This window comes from Phalacrocorax aristotelis, chromosome Z (assembly GCF_949628215.1).
Source record: "Phalacrocorax aristotelis chromosome Z, bGulAri2.1, whole genome shotgun sequence".
Classification (NCBI taxonomy): Eukaryota; Metazoa; Chordata; class Aves; order Suliformes; family Phalacrocoracidae; genus Phalacrocorax; species Phalacrocorax aristotelis.
The window spans coordinates 55,494,248-55,513,655 of record NC_134311.1 but is presented as its reverse complement, the minus strand read 5'-3'; the positions used below and the strand labels follow the sequence as shown (position 1 = coordinate 55,513,655).

Here is a 19,408-nt window from a genome sequence, read left to right as displayed (position 1 = left end):
GAGATTGAGCTGCATAAAGAGCACTCATGCACTTTGCGGTGAACAAAATCAACCTGGCTTTATACCCGCTACAAAAAAGCTGCAATATCTTGTGCCCTGTAGCCAGTCCTGGAAAATGCTGATGATAGTTTATTTTAAGGTGACATTTAATAATGCAAGTGAACCATACTACACTTAATTAGAAACCTATGAGTGCACCGTTCATCCTGCTGTCATTCTGCCAACCTGCAAAACATCTTTTTTACTCCTCAAACTATCTGAGGGGCACGTCAAGTGAAATGTTCATTATGGTTTTTATTGTTCTTATTCTGTCTTTTTCTCTATGTATTGTATTAGCTGCTGCAATTTGTCTTGTGATTCAACATATCTGTTGAATTAATGATAATAGTTAATGTCAGGATTTTAAGAAGCAAAAGGTAGAAAAAAAGCCAGCTGCAACACAGCTTTCTCGTGGCACTAGATCAGGAAAACAAATATGTATTTTAAATGCAAAGCAAGTTTAGATTTATTCTTACTTTTAACACATCCCATTTTCCTAGGTCATGAGCTAATCTCGAAAATGGAGCCATTAGAGTAGCTCTGACTTTAGCTCACAAAGTGGCTTTCATTCCTATTGTAAGTCAGTCTTACAACCAAATGGAAGTGTGTTCTTGGCTGTAACTCAATTTGCCTCTTCCTTCCCTGATTTATGACACAATAGCAAAGACAGGGCAGCTCTACACAGTTGCGTTTAGAGCACTGCGCAGCTACACAGAGCTAAACTTCACCCTTGCTCCATGGCTATGCCAAATGCAAGAGTCATTTATCTCAAAAATGGTAACAAGTCCCAGTGTTTTATGAATTGTTAAAACATTTGGCCCAAATGCTGCTTGGGAATGATGTGCTGCAGAGCAATGTAAAACCCTCAATGACTGAATCTGAAGCTGCTGCAACAACCTTTGCGCTGAATACCATTCTCTCACTTTACTGACTGCTGGAAAAGGCCAAGTGAATCACAGACATGGCAATTACCAATTACGGTGGCAATTGCTGATTATAGAAACACAGCAGCATGCAGCAGAGAAAAACCAAAATGTACAAGATGCTAATCTATACCTAAGCACCAATTTATATGACTTCAATGTCAACAAAATCTTCCCTCCCAACACAGCATTTCATCTGCTCCATAATATTAATTAATTAAAAGGTTGTTACAAACAAATTTTTGCTCCAAAGGAGAGAAAAAAAGCGTTTATGTTGTAGATTTTCTGAATAAATATAGAAGTAAACCTGCCCATAGTATGCTGAATTTTATAAATATATATTACCTGATAAAGAGCGAGTAACTTCAAGGACAAGGATCATCTTTTACAGTGGCTAGGTTCCTCAAAAGTAGACTAATGGGGATGATTTGCTTAATTTTCCAAAATGAGGGCTGAAAGGGAACATGATAGCTCTCTACAAATCTGTAAGGGTTACGAAGTGCAATGAGGGCAATGAAAAATACGGGTGCTCAGGCTCTATATAAATACTGGCTGGAAAGGGAAACGGTTCAAATACCAAAGAAATAAAGTTGTGAAACACCCTTCAAAGAGAATAATATGGGCAAAGAAAGCCCAACTGAATACAGGGATTTTATGACATGGTTAGCTGAAGCCTGACCATGTTTGATAACAGTTTTTATTAGTCATTCAGTAGGAATCACAGGAACTAGATTCATGGCAGCATCATAAAATGTCAAAAGCCAAGTATGCATAATCTTCTGTCTTTTGGTAGATCAAAAGAGGGAGTAGATGCAAGAATATCCCTAAATTTAGGGGCACAGGAGAAAGATAGCTGAGGAATTTATAGGAATTCAGAGACTCGATAGAGTCTTCTATGAATCCTTTCTATGATTTTTCTTATTTCGGTCTTAACAAAAAAATCTTTGGTCATACCTCAGCTTTCTAGCCTTAATTTTTAATGTTTTACGTTTGAAAAATTTCCAGTAACTAAAACGTGTGATTGCGGGAAATTACCACGTGGTGGCACCATTACCACACTTAATACAAATAATACGTTCACCCTACGCAGAAAGTCTTCTGCTATTAAATACTGTTGTTTCGTTGAGTATTTCCCAAATCTAAGCTAAATCAAAATTATATGGAGAACTGGAAATAGTTTGCAGCTGGAAGCACTGAAATATACATTATTATTGCACTTTTATTTGGTCTGTCCTGGCATTACCAAGTTTAACTGCAAGTGACATCTAGGATTTGAACCCATATATTTTAATGGTACTGATTAGAATAATGGTAAAACAACACTGTAACTGAAAAAATATAGTTCAGGTGAGTTATATAGCTGAGGAAGCTCAGTTAGACATTTTTACAAGACCAAGTGAAATACATGATTTCTAACAAATGCAGAAATAATGTTTTTAGAATTATTCTGTAATTGCATTAATGTGAAATTCCAGTAACACAAAGTAGAACGGTTGTCTTTCCTGTGATTTGATTATTAATATCACATGGGAAAGGCAGTGCTATTTTTAGCCTGTATAGGTAGTAAGATACTCTACAAACCCACTGGCTCAGCAGGTCAGCTGCTGGTAATTTCTGCAGGAAGAATCCAGAAATAAAATAGCTGAAAAGTGGCAGGCTGTGACGGAGGTACCTCAACAAAGACGCTTGTAGAAGACTCTCTAACTCTCATCTGCATCTGCCTGGCTCTCTAGCTGATGCTAATAGTCCCTGGAAGCCATGAGGATCAACAGTTCAATGAAAGAAAGTAATAGTATTTTGTAGATATATTTTACAAATATAGTAAACTCAGACTTGGTCTGCTGACACTTCAGACTATGATTGAAAGGAACAAGGTATTTTCTAAAGACACATTTCCTTTCCTGCAGAGGAGCCACTAACACTCATCACTCCCCTGTGCTGGCATTGATCTTCTGAAGACCTGATATTATCAGGTCTCCAATCACTCCAGTAACATTATCTGTCATCCAGATAAGCCCAGGACAGCTGCAAGCAGGGCTGACCTCACATAGAAAATAATTTGCACTCTAATAATATCAGACACAACTTCTCGGTACAGTGCATGACACTACAGTCTCGGTGAGAGCTCCACCTGTAGTACCTCTGAACAGTGACATCAATAATCTACTTTTTAAATGTTTCTAATACCCACTGTAGTACTGCCCAGTTTTACTTTTCATTGAGGAGAAAGCTTGTATATCCTCACATGCCCAAAATTCGAGCTTTAGTAATAATGATATGTCAGCCTTTCACTTAACCTTACGTATACTCTGCACAGAATAGAGAGCTGTTAGAATTTTCATAGCAAGGAAATAAACCTAATATATCTGTTACAGACCTGATAGAAAAACCATAAAAAATAGTTTCAGATCAGCAATGCTGGGGGAAGAAAAGACAAGGGAAGCTTGTAAGTCATTGTGTGCATGCATTGCAATGGTCTGTCTGAAATCTGACTTCATTTGGCCCTAAAATATGTCTGTATCAAGATGCTGTGACTCACAGTAGCCAATACAGGCAAGAAGCTAATCTCTGAGATGGCAGAAGACATGAACAACTGTAACCATATAAGAGAATTAAAGCAGCAATTCCTAATAAGAGAACCGCAGGTACCCAACAGCCTGGTCATGTCATCTGTCTAATCTTGGCAGATGGTAGAGGTGGCAAAAGATGTTTAATAATAATAATTATTATTACGGTCTATTTAGGATTAGGAAATCAGGATCTCACTTGCCTTCCCAGCTAGATAAACATGAATACATGTAGTATTTCAAGTAGACTTGAAGTAGGCTGTTGTCAATACTGAGCCTAATGGGAATGGCATATCTGTATCTTGACTTCAGCAAAGGAAGCTATTCTTGTAATACAATTTTCTTTACTGGGAAGGATATTGGGCCAACTAGATAAAACAGAGATATAAATAAGGCAAAATCACTCATTAGCGGTTCACATTCTATGAAGTCTTACAGGGCAGACAGGAAGTCATACAGAACCAGAGAGAAAGGACTTGCAAACTCAATTGATCATAATAAATTTTCTACATATTCACCCAATATTCTCCCCTTCAGTGGACTATTCCAAAGATACAATAGTTAAATAGTGGCGAAACAGTAAAAGAGCTTTCACAAGAAGCAGCTTATGGCTTTTTCAGAAGTGGCTTTCCCTCTTCTGCACTTTCTATATGACTCAGAAAGGTATCATAACAAAAGGATTCCTGTATACTTCACAGAGCTGGAAAAATAACCTTTTTACTTATATAAAGCGGCACTGAAGCAAATAAATCTTAATGATTACTCATATATGCAAAAAGGATGTTAAAAAGAAAAGAAAGAGAAAATATCTTGGGTAAACGCATTTTGCAGGGAACATTCTGGTTTGAATGGCAGCTGTAAGAGTCAGCTGACAAGCAAACCACCTGACAGGTGATGGAGATTCCTCTCCTTCTTACTTGTCTTACACAGACATACATTTGTTTTTTTTCTTTAGTTAATCTCCAAGCCACCACTCTCCCTAACACCATCCAATTACAGGACAAGTTACTGGCAATCTGCAGTGTTTTATTGTGCTTTTCTGAGTATTTATATGCTGCATCCCTACCTATAAAACAGTAAGAGCCATCTTACAAGATTAAGCTTAACTTAGTGCTGGAAGATCTCTGTAACACTGAAGAGGCATGAAAATAAGAGAAAAATCAGAGCCAAAATATACAGAGTTTGGGAGGAGACTGCACTGTCCAAATCCAGAAAGAAAGATGTTGACATGAAATGCAGAGCCATCACCCCATAAGGGGAGAGAGAAGGGATAAACATCAAATTTATGCAAATTCCTCTACATGGTTTCTTGGTATACCAGCACCTCATTCCTAAGATAATTGGGGTTGTTCTCCAATACCTCCTCGGCCCTGGAGTGGTGCTCAGCTGATGTGGGGTCATCATGGAATCATCACACAGAGCTTTGTGAGCCTTTCCTAGACTGATCCCTTGATTTAAACTATTTGTTGCACCCACTGATATGATACTGCATGAAAATAAGTGCTAAAAGCAAAGTGTCCCACTTAAAGGAAAGGAACAAAGGATGTCACTGCTGAGGAGTGGAAACAACTGTGCAGCCCTTTACTTCTGTTTGTTTAACTTTGGCCACTTAGAATTTTCCATTCTCAAAATAGGGAGAAATACTTGAAATGCATCTTGCTAAGATGTCATGCTGATGTAAATGTCTCCACCTGGTCCTCACCATGCAGGATCCAGTTTTGCACTTTAGCAATTCTGAATACAAGCACATGCAACTATCCTATAGAGCTGGAAACCTACCAAATCTCAAAGACCTCCAACAGAGAATTGCAATGTCTTGGCTTTGGTCACCATTAAGAGTTTCATCTCCATCCTGAGTAGTTTTACCGGACTTCAGACACCTGTTACCAGGAATCAAGGCCGAACAACTTCTGTGTGGCTTCATTCTGTACGCAAAAGATGTTATACTCCTTGGGCAGTGGGTATATCCTCACTCATTACAGCCCTTGGATAATGAGTATAGATTTTGAAAAATTTCCAGGGAAAATCTATAATTTTCTCCTTAGAATTTAAAACAATGTTTCTGAAACATTCTACTTGTGTGTCTTCAAAATAGCTTCCTTCCTCTCTAGCTCATACTTTATAAAACACAAATCAGTGCAAAAACTCTCTCAAAAAGTATGTAATATTTTTCTGAAATTTAAAATGAGAAACACCATGTTGCAATTGAAATTATTAAGTAACTGTGCATATTCCTGTCCAGAATGTTCTGCACTTCCCTTATGTGTACTCATCACCATTATTCAGAGAAAACTGCCCAAGACTACTAGAAATTAATGTAGATGGACACAGGTCAAATTTTGTCCACGGTTCAGATGCAAAACTTGGAAAGAGCTGTTATTTGTAATCAAAAAAATCAAATGTTCAATTTCCCTATAAATGGCTGGTTCTTTCACATTTCTGAACCTAAACTGGATTTGGAAAATTTTCTTCTTTCAGTTTAAGATCTGATACGGATCTACATCTACTTGTAAGTTGAGCTATTAGGACTTGTGTGACACCCTCCTCAATCCTGTCAAAACCAATGTTTCCTCTAAGTGTTTGGATTTAAGATTCTTTTATACATACATTTGCAATCATCCCAATGCCCTTGTAATACTATGGCATCAGAAAAAGTCAAATGTAGCGCTGGGATGCAGTAGGTCAGTGGTTTGCAACCTTCCTGAATTTTCATTTTTCAAATGGATGTGTACAGTCCTACAGAGCTAACTAAGACCTATGGATGAAAGACTCATTTGTCTTAATTATTTTTATCAGCATATAGCCTAGAAGCATTTTACAAAATCCCTGCTATTGAAAACCACAGCAGTAGCTGGCAGCATCTGGAAAGAAAACTGAATCAAAGAATGGTCTAAGAATTTTCCTACCTTAACAACCAGATAAAAATTGAGCGTAAAAGTTAAAATGTATTGTTCCAATATGAGCAAGATCTATTAAATAATTGCACTGAGTTTACATTATAGTCCAAAGTGGAGCTGAGACTGAAGAACTGGAAAGATGATGTTCTAATTACTCACATATAAAAAAAAAACCAACTCAGAATAGGCCACCAAGGGTTAATATTTAGCTGATACCATCAAAAATCTCATTACAAGCACTGTGAAACATAATTGATCTGACTGGCTGACTGAGTCAGTGGCCCCAGAGATTTATGTACTCATGCAAAGCCCTTGCTTGAGTATGGCACTGTGCAGCTGTTCAGTGAAGGCACTTCACAATCTGCAAAGCAAAGGGGTAAAATCTGCTGGCCATGACTCTGACAACATCATAACTTAGAGGCCCATCAGTCTAAGAAGAAAAGGCCATGTCATGCTTTCCAGAGATGAGGGATCAAGCAGATGCAACTAATGTCAAAAGAAGGGGGGGGGAATACGTGTTAAAAGATGCTGCTGTCAGAGCTTAAAAATATCATGGTCAGTGTCAACATTGAGACTATGCGATCAAATGTCACTAAAACATGCTTCAAATTTTGTTTGCATCACCTTACTTTGATTTCTTGTTAAGATTTCTACCTCTGGTCTCCTATATGTACCTAGTGGTTTCCACTACTTAATTTTACTACACCTAATTAAGAATTGAAAAATGGTTTGCACAAGAAGTTCGAAACATCTCTTTTGACAATACTAAAGGCTACAGTAAGAGTAAATCATCAACAGCAGACAAAATAAACTTTTATAAGTAGTCAATGCAAAATTGCCAAATGACTTGTGCAGTAGTCATTATGAACCAAATCTGAAAGAAAACACTTGTCTGCAACAAAATCTGATTATCTTGTTTTCCTACCAATATGCAAAAAACACACACAGTGATCTCAGCGTATTTTTCTGTGGTGCCCTCCACAGCCCACCCGTAGCTCTGAGCTCACAAATTGCATTACATTTGGCATGACAAGTTGTTGTAGACACTACTAACAGCAGCTGTTAAATGTGGAAGCTAATTGAAAATTTAAGTGTTCCTGTCCTGGTCCAGGACTTCCAGTGATTTATGGGCATCTGGACTAAGGATATTTAAATGATGGGCTCACAGTGAAGAAGAAAAGAGACGCAATTAATCAAAAAAGACAGTCAGAAAAAGGCACAATAAAACACAGCAGTTTATGAAGAGAAAATGGAGCCTATTTACCTACCCTAACTTTTACAAACAAAGCAATCACTGAAATGCTGGAACATCTTCTGAAGAATACAGAAAGGATGTGTCTTTTACCAGTGATGTGAGTTTTACCTTTCACGTGCTGCTGCAGTGTAACAACAGAACATGTATGCAATTCAAGAAACTCTTTCAAAATTTAACTTTATTATATTTAATTGAAATTAGTTGCAAGAAAAATCTTGTTTTCAATGAGCATTTCAGTGCTGTGATTTAAGTCTCATTTCCTTTTTTTGTTATTTAATTTACCTCTTATTATCTTATTTTTTATTTTAAACAAAAAGGACCAATATTGTATCAGTAAGAAAGACAGACAGACTAAACAGGCAGTTTATGTGATCTAATAATTAGAAGACCTGATATGCATTCTAAGAATTATCCTTTAATCTAACAACAGTCAATTAAACAAACCTGGTCAGTTGAACACTTTTCTGTACATATGGTGAAACATGGGTCAGAAGTCCTGAATTCAAACTTCAAACACTCCCAACACAAATATTACTTGCACTCACAAATCAAGTGCTGTCAGTTATAACCTATCACAGCTATCCAGGTGGTGGCTGGGGGGAGGTGGATTTTGCCTATGGAGAGGCAGTCGCAGTGCTGCAAATATAATTATCAACAAGGGATATATAGTATATTAACAAATATATCAACAAGGAATATATAGTATATTAATTAAACAGGGGATTATGTTACATTTTTCCTTTTAAAAACCTTCATGACTTCCTTACAGAGTCTAGAATATCCAGATATCATGAAGGAATCACATGTTTATCTCAGATTGAAATACATAAGGTTCCTGTGGGAACCTTTAACATTTAATATTTTTCTTTGAGGAAAAGTATAAACAAACTTCCTGAAAAAGAAATCCAATACCATTCTGCAACTGATTATGTTAATTTTATTTTAAAAGCAACTGCACTGCAAATGGAAAAACATATATATCCAATCCACAGACAGACTACAATACTGAACTGAAAATAAACTGTTACTGAAAGGACAATCACTAACTCCTTCAGAACAGACAGTTTTATAAGCCAGACAAACAATATGGAAGTATGGTCAACAAATTTGTGCTGTCATAATGTCGTACTGTGAAAATTAATATAATTAGAACAATGACCTCTTCTTTTGCCCATCTGTACAGATCACCTCAATTTTCCACCTGTTGTACACCAATCACAAAACCAAAAGCTTTTTTGTCTTTTTAATACTAAAAATTTGAACAAAGAAGGAATCTCATCAGATTAGCGTCTTATTTGTTTCTGGAAGTGAAAAGCAAGGGTTATGCCTGACCCTGCAGACATTTCTGATGGCCATTGGCCAGACTTCTAAGGCAGCTTCTTTAACTTGGATGTAATTTTTCTTAATTTATGCTCAAGGCCAATTTGTTGTGTGAAACTGAGCTTTCATTAAAACTAAGGCTGAGGAGTTGCCATTGTTTTATTGCTGAAAGAATGACTATTACTATGGTTTCTGTGGAAAATTATGTTTATGGCGTTAGACAGTGAAGTTTACGGCAACAATCTGTTCACCTGTCTGTCAGTTCCTCCATGAGCATTGTTTAAAGCCATTGACTTCCTTCAGTCAAAGCTGACAGGAAGAAATAGTCTCAAAGATAATCAAATTCCTCAAAGCGTTGTGAAGTGTACTGCCCAGACAGAGGGGAGAGACCCCACCAGATGACAGACGAAAAGGCAGGAGAAGCCAGTGGTCCCTCAAGGATGCTGCAGCCAGCCTGGGGGCTGGGACTGTGCTGTGGCCATGCCATTCATCAGCTCTGGCACTGGTCCGACCCAAGCCAAGCGTCCTGTCTCCTCCCTGACAGCAGCTAGACCACAGCAGGGCTGTAATACATCAGAGAGCATGGTGAGGGTGTGGGAAGCTGAGTGTTTCTTATTGTACAGTGCTGGGAACAGGAAAAGGCAACTGTAGAGACTATAGCAGAAAGGAGTCTGGAAAAAATGATTAAAGTACTTCCATGGTACCTTGTAAGGAATATAGGGGAAGACTGGAGAGAAAAGGGTTAGCTAGGATCACAAGTACATTGACAGAAACCCCTAGGAAACTGGGCCTCATAACTTCTCTGCTAACGAAACAACTTGCTAGTTTTTTACTGAACTCTCAATAAATGATTTTTCTCTTTCACAATCAACCTAAAGAGCCCAGGAGAAGGTTATATTTGAAGCTCACTAATGAGCATCTTTAGTGCTCATCAAGTAGATGTGCTAAAAGCTACTTAAGCTTCTAATGCGTGCAAATATAAACATTTAAATGACCATATCAAACCCATTAGGGCACAGAAAATCACAAACTGATAAACAAAGTTATTTGTTTTGCTTTCCTAGCTGGATTTGCATAAGCAGCTGTTCTAAATTCTGCTGTGTTCTGCCATTCTTGTTGTTCCTGAAGATTAAGATTTTTTAAAAATTATACATATTGAGTATAATCTAATTTCATAGGATTATTTCAAATGAGGAGCAATTCACAAGTAGGAGTTGATAACTCAAGTTAACATTAAAACTGCCTCATAGCCACTTTAATTAACTTGGATTTAAAAAGTATAGATATATATTCAGCCTGCAGAATACCTGATTAATGGAAGTGAGCTAAGTATGGGGGGAAGCACAGCACATTGGGGATCATTTTGCCTCTTTGTGGAATGCAAAACAGATCAACAGCTGTTGCATTATGTTGTAGATGTCTTTATGTCTGATTTATTCCATTTGTTCAGCATGACACAGTCTCATAGCAATTGCAGGCTCAACCTTAACAAAGCTCCAACTTCTTATTTTTAAACCTCAAACAGTATTTTTCGTTGGTTGAGGTATCTACAGATCCGTGGATTCTGAAGACAGAAGATGTATCCAAAAAGGCAATTGTATGGAGAAGGCAAAATTGAAGAGCTGCTCTTGGTTTTAAAAACTGGATCAAATGCTTCCTCCAAGTTTAAAAAAAAATATTCTGCAGATTTATTAGTGCGTTCATGGGCTTTTTACAACTGAGAAAGGACACATACAGCTCTTCCCCAGGCCATCTTCTTTGGCATCTCTCTTTGTTCTGGATGACTAATATAATTCCAAGATCTTCTGCAGAGAACAGAAGCTACTGTGTAATAGATAATGGAGCCTTGGGCTCAGCTTTTTCCAAAACAGCTGCTGCCATGGCTTGGATTTGTTCCGAACCACTACAATAAGGCAGACTAGTACAGAAAGGTTTGAGAAAAATTAAAAAATGTTCTCTAAATTAAGAGTCCAGAATTTTCAAGATTAAGGAATTATACACTATTTAATTTCTTCTTCTACCAGTGCAAGGTTATTCAGCAGAGAAACCCCATCTTCCTTTTGCAGCTACCAGCAAGCATAGTTCGATAGACATGTGCTGGGAATGTCCAATGCTTTTCTTTTTTGTGTGGTTTTTTTGTTGTTGTTGTTGTTGGGGTTGGTTTTTTTTTTTGAAGTTGCCTCCTCTTTTTGTCTTTGTTTTCTTCATTTGCTCTTTTCTGGCCTACCCCAGCACCCTCTGGAGCTACAGTATCTGCTTAATCATTCCTTGAGAACAGGGGCCAATGGGACCTTGAGGGCACAACCAGAGCATCCACTAGTTCCAAATCAGAATCAAGGATGACCCCTACATTATTCTCAAAATATGTTCAGCTAATTTTTTCTTAAAGACTTACAGTGTCTGGGATTTCACTACTTCCATAGCAGTTTTATTCAGATGTTTACCTAATACACTGTTAGAAGGTCTTTTTCATTATCTTTACTATCTCCCCTTGGTAGAAATTTCAGCTCATTACATTTTGTCTTATCATCAGCAAGCAGTTTATTCCTTTTCCCTTTGCAGCTAATCATGCTTTTCTCCTATTTGCCTTCTTCAAGATTAAAAGACATCACTGATGTACCTTCTGCATGTCTAATAATTGATGGCATCCTATTTCAGCATGTTCCAACTTCGAACAAGGAAACCAAAGAGCCATCACATAATTGTTTTTCCTATTTCGAACTCACATTAATCAGGTGTTGACGTACAAGGAGCTGCAGTAATTCAGCTCTGTAGATATGACTATTGAGTACAGTTTCTTTCTCTGGTTGTTTTGGGCACAGTTACCACAGTGACGCAGCAACAGGAAATCAGTCAGGTATGGATCGTTTTATTATAAATCACATAAGCTCATCCTGGTCTTTTGATTGGATGGGTGCGCTGCCTCAGAGATAGTCATATTCCCTTCTGGGGACTACAGCAAAGGAACGGTGGAAGAAGAAATTTGGTGATCCTTTCCCTAAGATGAAACCATGATTTATAATACATTTATAAGCTGCTGGGCACCTCGCTGCTAAGGAAATGCTGGGAGCAGCTCATGAAATATCCATGAGTGAAATCGAGCTCTGATGCTCAGACCCACCTCTAACATACATTTCAGAATAGAGAACTGCCACAACAAATGCAGCAATATCTGTAAAAGTAACAGCCATTTATTTACAGCATCACCATCAACTTTGACGCTTTGAAGCTTATAGATTTGAGCAGACAAATTGTATCTAAAGACATTTTACAAATATTAATCTGTGCAATCTCAACAAAGTAATTAATAGGTGTTTTCTACAGACAAGTAATAATGAGGTTCAGACCCTAATGTTTCATAGTAGTCAAGAATCTTCTATACTCACCCTGGTACAGTCCTGATCTAGACCTTCAGATACCGAAGTTCATGGGTTACTGTTGAAAAAATGTAGCCTATATAAGCTGCTACAAAAAATCTGGCTTCTAGTCCTTCATGTCAGTTACAAAGCCATTCATTAACCTTTTAATTTCTACAAAAATAAACGCTGACAAACAGGGAAAGTGACACTTTTTTCCTAATATTCTCTAAAACATATACCATGTAACATTTACTTTCTGGGAAACAACTGTTTCATGGCAGTCATCTTGGAATAATCATCACCACAGAACAGTGCAACCTTTTGACTCTACCTTGTTAATGCAATAAAGTCTTGTCTTCTCTTAATGGGAAGAGTCCAGCAGGCTAGACTGAAACCTCTGTATGTCCAACTTGCAGCTCCCACCACACCGAAAGATCCAGTTCTGCTCATCGGAAGTGCTCAAAGATGGATGGCTCCTAAGATCCTTCTGCTTTTACTGCTCATCAAGTACTCACTATGCCCTATAACTGCACTGATAATACAAAGCATTGGCGTAGGATTTTTTTATCCCGATACTGCTGCTGCTATGTGCCACTGAGAAATCCTTCAGACCAACATAAAAAAGATAGAATAAGGGAGTTAAAAGTTTTTCTGACTTCATTGCCACTGAAGAGTTTTAGTCCATCATGTTCTCAGTTTAGTCTGTGTGCTGGTTTTGGCTGAGTTGACAGAGTTAATTTTCTTCATAATAGCTAGTATGGGGCTGTGTTTTGGATTTGTGCTGGAAAGAGTACTGATAAAACAGAGATGTTTTTGCTATTGCTGAGCAGCACTTACAGAGAGTCAAGGCCTTTTCTGTTCCTGACACCGCCCCACCAGCGACTTGGTTGGGGTGGCACAAGAAGCTGGGAGGGGACACAGCCGGGACAGCTGACCCCAACTGACAAAAGGGATACCCCATACCATATGATGTCGTGCTCAGTATATAGAGCTGGGGGAAGAACAAGGAAAAGGGGGATATTCAGGGCAATGGCATTTGTCTTCCCACGTAACCATTATGCGTGATGGAGCCCTGCTTTCCTGGAGATGGCTGAAGGCCTGCCTGCCCATGGAAAGCAGTGAATTAATTCCTTGTTCTGCTTTGCTTGTGTCTGTGGTTTTTGCTTTATCTATTAAACTGTCTTTATCTCAACCCATGAGTTTTCTTACGTTTACTCTTCCAATTCTCTCCCTCATCCCGCTGCAGGTGAGTGAGCAAGCAGCTGCGTGGGGCTTAATTCTGGTCCCCGCTATACAAAAAGGATGTGGACAGGCTGGAAGGGGTCCAGAGAAGGGCCACCAAGATGATCAAAGGACTGGGAAGCTGCCATATGAGGATAGGCTGGGAGAACTGGGTTTGTTCAGCCTTGAGAAAAGGACGCTTAGAGAGGATCTCATCACCATGTACCAGTACTTAAGGGGTAGCTACAAAGAAGATGGAGACTCCCTTTTTACACGGAGTCACATGGAGAGGACAAGGGGGAATGGACACAAGTTGCTCTTGGGGAGATTCCGATTGGACACCAGAGGGAAATTTTTCACAGTGAGGAAAGTCACCCTTTGGAATAATCTCCCCAGGGAAGTGGTTGACTCGGCCACGTTGGACACCTTCAAGAGTCGTCTGGACGGGGTGCTGGGCCATCTTGTCTAGCCTGTGCCCTTCCTAGAAAGGTTGGACTAATGACCCCTGAGGTCCCTTCCAACCTGGGATTCTGTGATTCTGTAATTGCAAGGTGGGGTTAAACCACAGCAGTCTGCCACAGGTTGAGAGATTAACTCCTCCATTAACATTGCCCGGTGCTGTACATGCTCTTAGCTGCACAGTGATCTAGTAGCTCTCCATCTCCTCACCTGCACAGCTGCTGTGTGCGGCTCTGCTTACCTCCTTATTTATTTTACTACTGTGCAGTTCATGATGTTTTCATACAGAAGGGGGTTTTACTGCAGTTTTAAAGGTATGTTGGCATAACAAGATGGCAAGATTACACTAGAACAAGGCACACATGACAATAGAAAATACTACAGAAGCCACTCCCGAGGCACCTACCAAAAATGTGATAAAAAGATCTTTTTAATTGCCTGTCAAGTTAATTTCTCAGGTGAATTGATCTGCTTCACCTCAACAATCTTCTGCTACAAACTGAGAAACCTTTTTCAGGCTACTTGGCAAGCCACTTACTCAAAGGGAAATAGATTGCTCCACTCTAATGACACTCAGTTAGAAACAGAAGCCATTTATGGACTCCTGTGCCTAAGAAAAGACTTATGGAAAGTAGAATTAAGATCAGGCAATGGGGGTCCAGTAGTAGGCTTGGTTAATTTAGCATGCTCCTAAACTATTGAAGACTGGCTGTGGTTTGGTGTGCCCTTAAAAACCTCCAGTAATGGAGATTCTGTAAACGCATTTGGTTATTTTTGTTAGTACTTTATTGTATCTGTATTTAAAACTTAATATGTTTCCTATCCAATCTAAATCCCAGTTTCTGCCATTTAAACTCATTAAAGGCTATTGGCAGGAGAAAAGTAAAAGGTGAAGATCTTCAGACAAGAGTGGGAGCTAATACATTTTACAAATAGAAAAAGAATACAAAATTTCCAGTAGGAGACATAAATAAACATTTTAAAAATAGAAGTTACCGTTAATCTTTTAAATAGTATGTTTTGCACGTCAAGGGTGAGTCCATTGTTTGGACCCTTCTATGTCTGCATTTTAAAGTTCTGTGTTACTGTAAAAAAAGCTATTCCCTTTAAAAAAAAATATTCAGGAAAAAATCAGTTTCTTTAGTTTAATAAATTCTAGTCTTTGGAGTAGAAATATAATTTGTAACTTGTCCTCTTCCAGTCAGGGACAAAACACCATTTGCAGATGCAATGGAAAAATCTGCTTAAATAGCAAGTAAGTTAATACTTTCCTACTTATACCTAGAAAGACACATTACAGCTAGACAAGAAATCTTCTATTTTGAAATGGAATGCTTTTTCCTTAGATTTCTAATTCCACTTCCTTCCAAATTTGTGTTCCCTGAATGGTGCTAAATACCTCTCTTATGAACATAAGTAGCTGGTCCTCAAGTAAGTGGAAAAAAGATTCTACTGATGAAAAATGAATAGTTTAGATGAAGACCTGCTAGGCAATGTGATTACACCAGTCTGAATAAAATATTTAGATTAAAGACTTAAATCTACTTTTTGCATTGAGTGTGTTAGAATGTAGCATGTTTCCTATTTCCTTCATTCTGCTTTATTAATTTTTTAGCCTTTTAGTGAATAATCTAGCCTAATTTATTTGGAATTTGATGGATATATATGGAAGTAATGTCTCTGCCTCTGATCATACCATGGAGATTTGTTCACTAAAGCTGTTTGACAAGGTTATCTCCCCTCTCCCCTGCTTAACACCAGAAGTGGCGGGCTTGAGTGTGGCAAAAGCTTCATATTTCAAGTGCAGCTTATGCTGTAGCAGCCTGGACACCTGCACCGTCCTGGTCATACTCCCCATCACCTGCAGTTCTCTGCCTTGCAATCTAATTTATTTTTTGGCCATGTATAACCCTTCTTGTTCAGGAATAAGATTTACAAATCAATGAGGTCAGTATTTGTTTGTCGCTAAGCAAAATACTGTAAGGAATGTTTGGAATTCTGAAAGGTTTTTCTGGTGTTTATGAAGCCAGAAAAGGCTTTTATACATCATGTATGCAAAACAGAAAACTACATAGAATACCAAAACTGACAGGTTAAATAGACTGAAATCCTTATGCAGCTTCCCCTGGTTTTTACTTTGGAGATATGGTACAATAAAAATCAAGACTGATTTTTAAAATAATACATAAGTATGGCAGGCAACTTTTTTTTTTATTTTCTGTAAAACTGATAATTTTAGAACTTTTTTGTTTTTTATTTAAAAGGGTAAAATAGCTAAAACAACTTGCATATTTCTTTTTTATTCCTATCCTCACCCTAACATATAAACTTAGTGTAACAAAATGGTATATATCACTGTCTGGATTTTAAACTGAAATGTTATTTCTTACTCTAAAGGTTCTTCATTATTTGAAAAATGAGCCTTCTAAAGAATATTGTAATACACATTTGATGCATTTGACAGTCTTTGAACTAATCTACCTTGAAACATGATGCTAAATTTAAAGTTGCACTTGCAAAATGATTTATGAAACAGTAATTATCCTTCCTATCCAGCCTGACCTAAGTAGTGCATAAAGCAATTTCTTCATAGCAGCCTAATCTGGGACTTCGCTAATTGGCAGCAATTAGAAGCATTCCTCTGCAGATGTTTCTTCTAATAGCTTCTCCATGACCTGAACTCCTCTTGCAGAGACCCTGAACAAGTCTACATCCATTTTCTATTTTTAGACAAAAGCCAACAGCTATAGACTTTCAAGAAGCCCCAGGACAGAGATCCTTGTCTTCCAGATGATATTAGCCTTTCTGTATGTGGTCACTGCAGCACTACATCATGCTGATTTCTCTCTTAACAACACCCTGATGCCAAGGCAACTGTTAGCTTCTTTTTATTTTGTGTTTCAGAGCATCACTCAGGTTTCAGACGCTCCTATGCTGCTTGAACAGAAACAGAGATAAACTGTTACATATAGAGAATGTAATCTTTGTTTTCTCACAGAAAGATAGAGCTAAATGTTCAACTGTTAAACTTGTATAGCTTCACTTGTTGCCTTGGGCTAGATAATGTATACCAGCTGTGAATCTAGGACTTTTTAAAGTGGCTTACATAAGCGGCAGTACAAATGAAAGGCATACATTTGTAAAAGAGGAAGGGAAAAAAAAAACCAAACCAAACCACAAAATGGTTCTACTCTGTTGGCCTGGTATTTTTCTGTTCATTTGAGAATAATTCCAATATGCTCAATGGCAGTTTATTGCTTTCCAGCAGATGCAACTTCATTCACTGCCATTGAGTAACATCTGAGTTCAGCTGGGAAATATCAGCTCTGTTTAGTCCTCATGTGAGAAGCAGAGAGCTCAGAAATCCCTGTACACTATATAATGAGCCTTAGAAGTGGGTGGGCTGTTTTGTTTATAATTATGTTTGCTTCCTGGTCCATGGAGACATGAATGATGAGGACTGGAAGTGATTTGGATAAAAATCTGTATCTTTCCTTAAAATTCTGGCAAAATACTTCCATGGAAACCATGTAGAAATTGTAAAAGAGAAAATACCGCTACAAAAGCCTCCTCAGGAACGCACATGATACAAATGGTGCAGAGATCTGCGCTGGTATTCACCTGGCCTGGAGTGTTTCCAGGAGGGTAGAGCAATATGTGACTGTGCTCCCCCAAGTGCCAGAGCAGGGATTGCCGTGGGAGCCCTTGGCAGTGCCTGAGAACTTGGCACCATCATGATAATGGAGCAGTTTGCCCCTGGTCCTGAGCTGGGGTTATTCCATGTTTGTACTAGAAACTAAGACATAGGTTTTAAACTTCACAACATAACAAAAAAAGTCTGATTTAAAGTGAAGGCAATTTTAAGACCTCATGAAAACCCATAAATGCATTCTGTTTAACTTTGCCAAAATGATGCATAAACCCACTTCTTCTCCTGTGAGAAGAGATTGTTTCTGTTTATAGCTTGCTTTTTAGCCCCACTTTTTGGCTATTACAACTTTCTTCAATACAGAGCAAGGAGAGTGATTTCTATCTGAAGAATACTCTTTTTAAAAATTGTTTTTTACATTTTTGTGCCTTAAGTTATTTCATAAATAATTTTGCAGGACACACAAAAAAAATCAGTGTGGCATGGCTTTCTGTTGCTGATACTCTCCCACTGCTAAAGAAAGAAGAAAATTTATTCCCTTTAGTGCCACTGCCTTGGTATAAGGAAGTGTATTATTAGTCATTGAGATATACTGCCATGTGACATTTTAAAAGCACCTCAGTAAAGGTTATTCAATTATTTATAAAATCTACAATGGAATTAGACAACTTATGTAAATCAGTCTGTCATAATGTTTGCTTTTTCCACTGAAATATAAAGAAAATAAAAATCCATAGGAAAGCAGAAAGTACTTGTCATCCAAAGCAATTTACTAACTGGTAAAAAAACAAATCTATATTGTGCCTTGTCAGCAAAATTCCTCTCTTTGATTCCAGCAATTCAAAGCCAAAAGGCAAGGTTGAAGCCATAGATTCAGGTTGTGTGTACTGGACTTCAAAATTCATTTTAATGCAGCAGTCTAGATATTTGATTAGCCCGCATGATTATGATTTATTTCTGGACATTACATATTGCTAAATGTTCTAATCACTTTGGGCAAACCTTATTAAGTTGTCCTCTCTTTCACAATCCAACCGCGATAAACCTCATTGCTTGGCTGAAGCAAGCTGCTTTGGATGCCAGCTAACTCAGAACACTGCTCTACTTGTCTTGAGGAGTGCCAGGGAGAAGTGCTTGCAGAGACAGATTTTAAGAACCCCTGAGCAGTCTCAGCAACCTTGGAGACCCATGAGCACTTAACTCATCTAAAAGGCAAGCCCAAGAGACTAAGAATTGAATCTGTACCTCCACAAAATGTCAGGGCAGTAAAGAGCTCTTTAACAAAGTGGCTTGTATTGTATGTGTGTATAACTTCAGCCACTGCAGACTTTCTGTCTTATTCGCCCTCATTCACCCCTACACCTCTTCAGTGCACTCTGTCCAATTTCTCTACTTCTACACCACTAAAAAGGTCTACTAAGAATGAAACATTCAGCACAGCTTTATATTCAGAACTAGTGCTGCAAACATTAAAACAGTCCTTACTCTTCTTTCTCTAGAATGTAAAACTGATGTTTTATCACTCTATCAAACAAACAAGCGAGCATGAATTTGACATCCAGCACTTTAAAATTTATTTTGTCTGATGGAAGTCTCTACATCACTTATTTTCTCCAGATTCAACAATTACACCAATTGTATTTTCATGTGTCCATGTTTTCAGTAATTTAAAGATTCTGACTAAACATAGGCATTGGCTAGTTTTTGTGCCTTTTAATA

At 38.0% G+C, this 19,408-nt stretch overlaps 1 protein-coding gene across 1 annotated transcript in view; it reads right to left on the bottom strand.

Moving 5' to 3' along the window:
• Positions 1 to 19,408, bottom strand: part of SV2C (synaptic vesicle glycoprotein 2C) — a 124,881-nt gene that overhangs the window by 28,113 nt on the left and 77,360 nt on the right. The gene's annotated exons all lie outside the window — the stretch shown is intronic.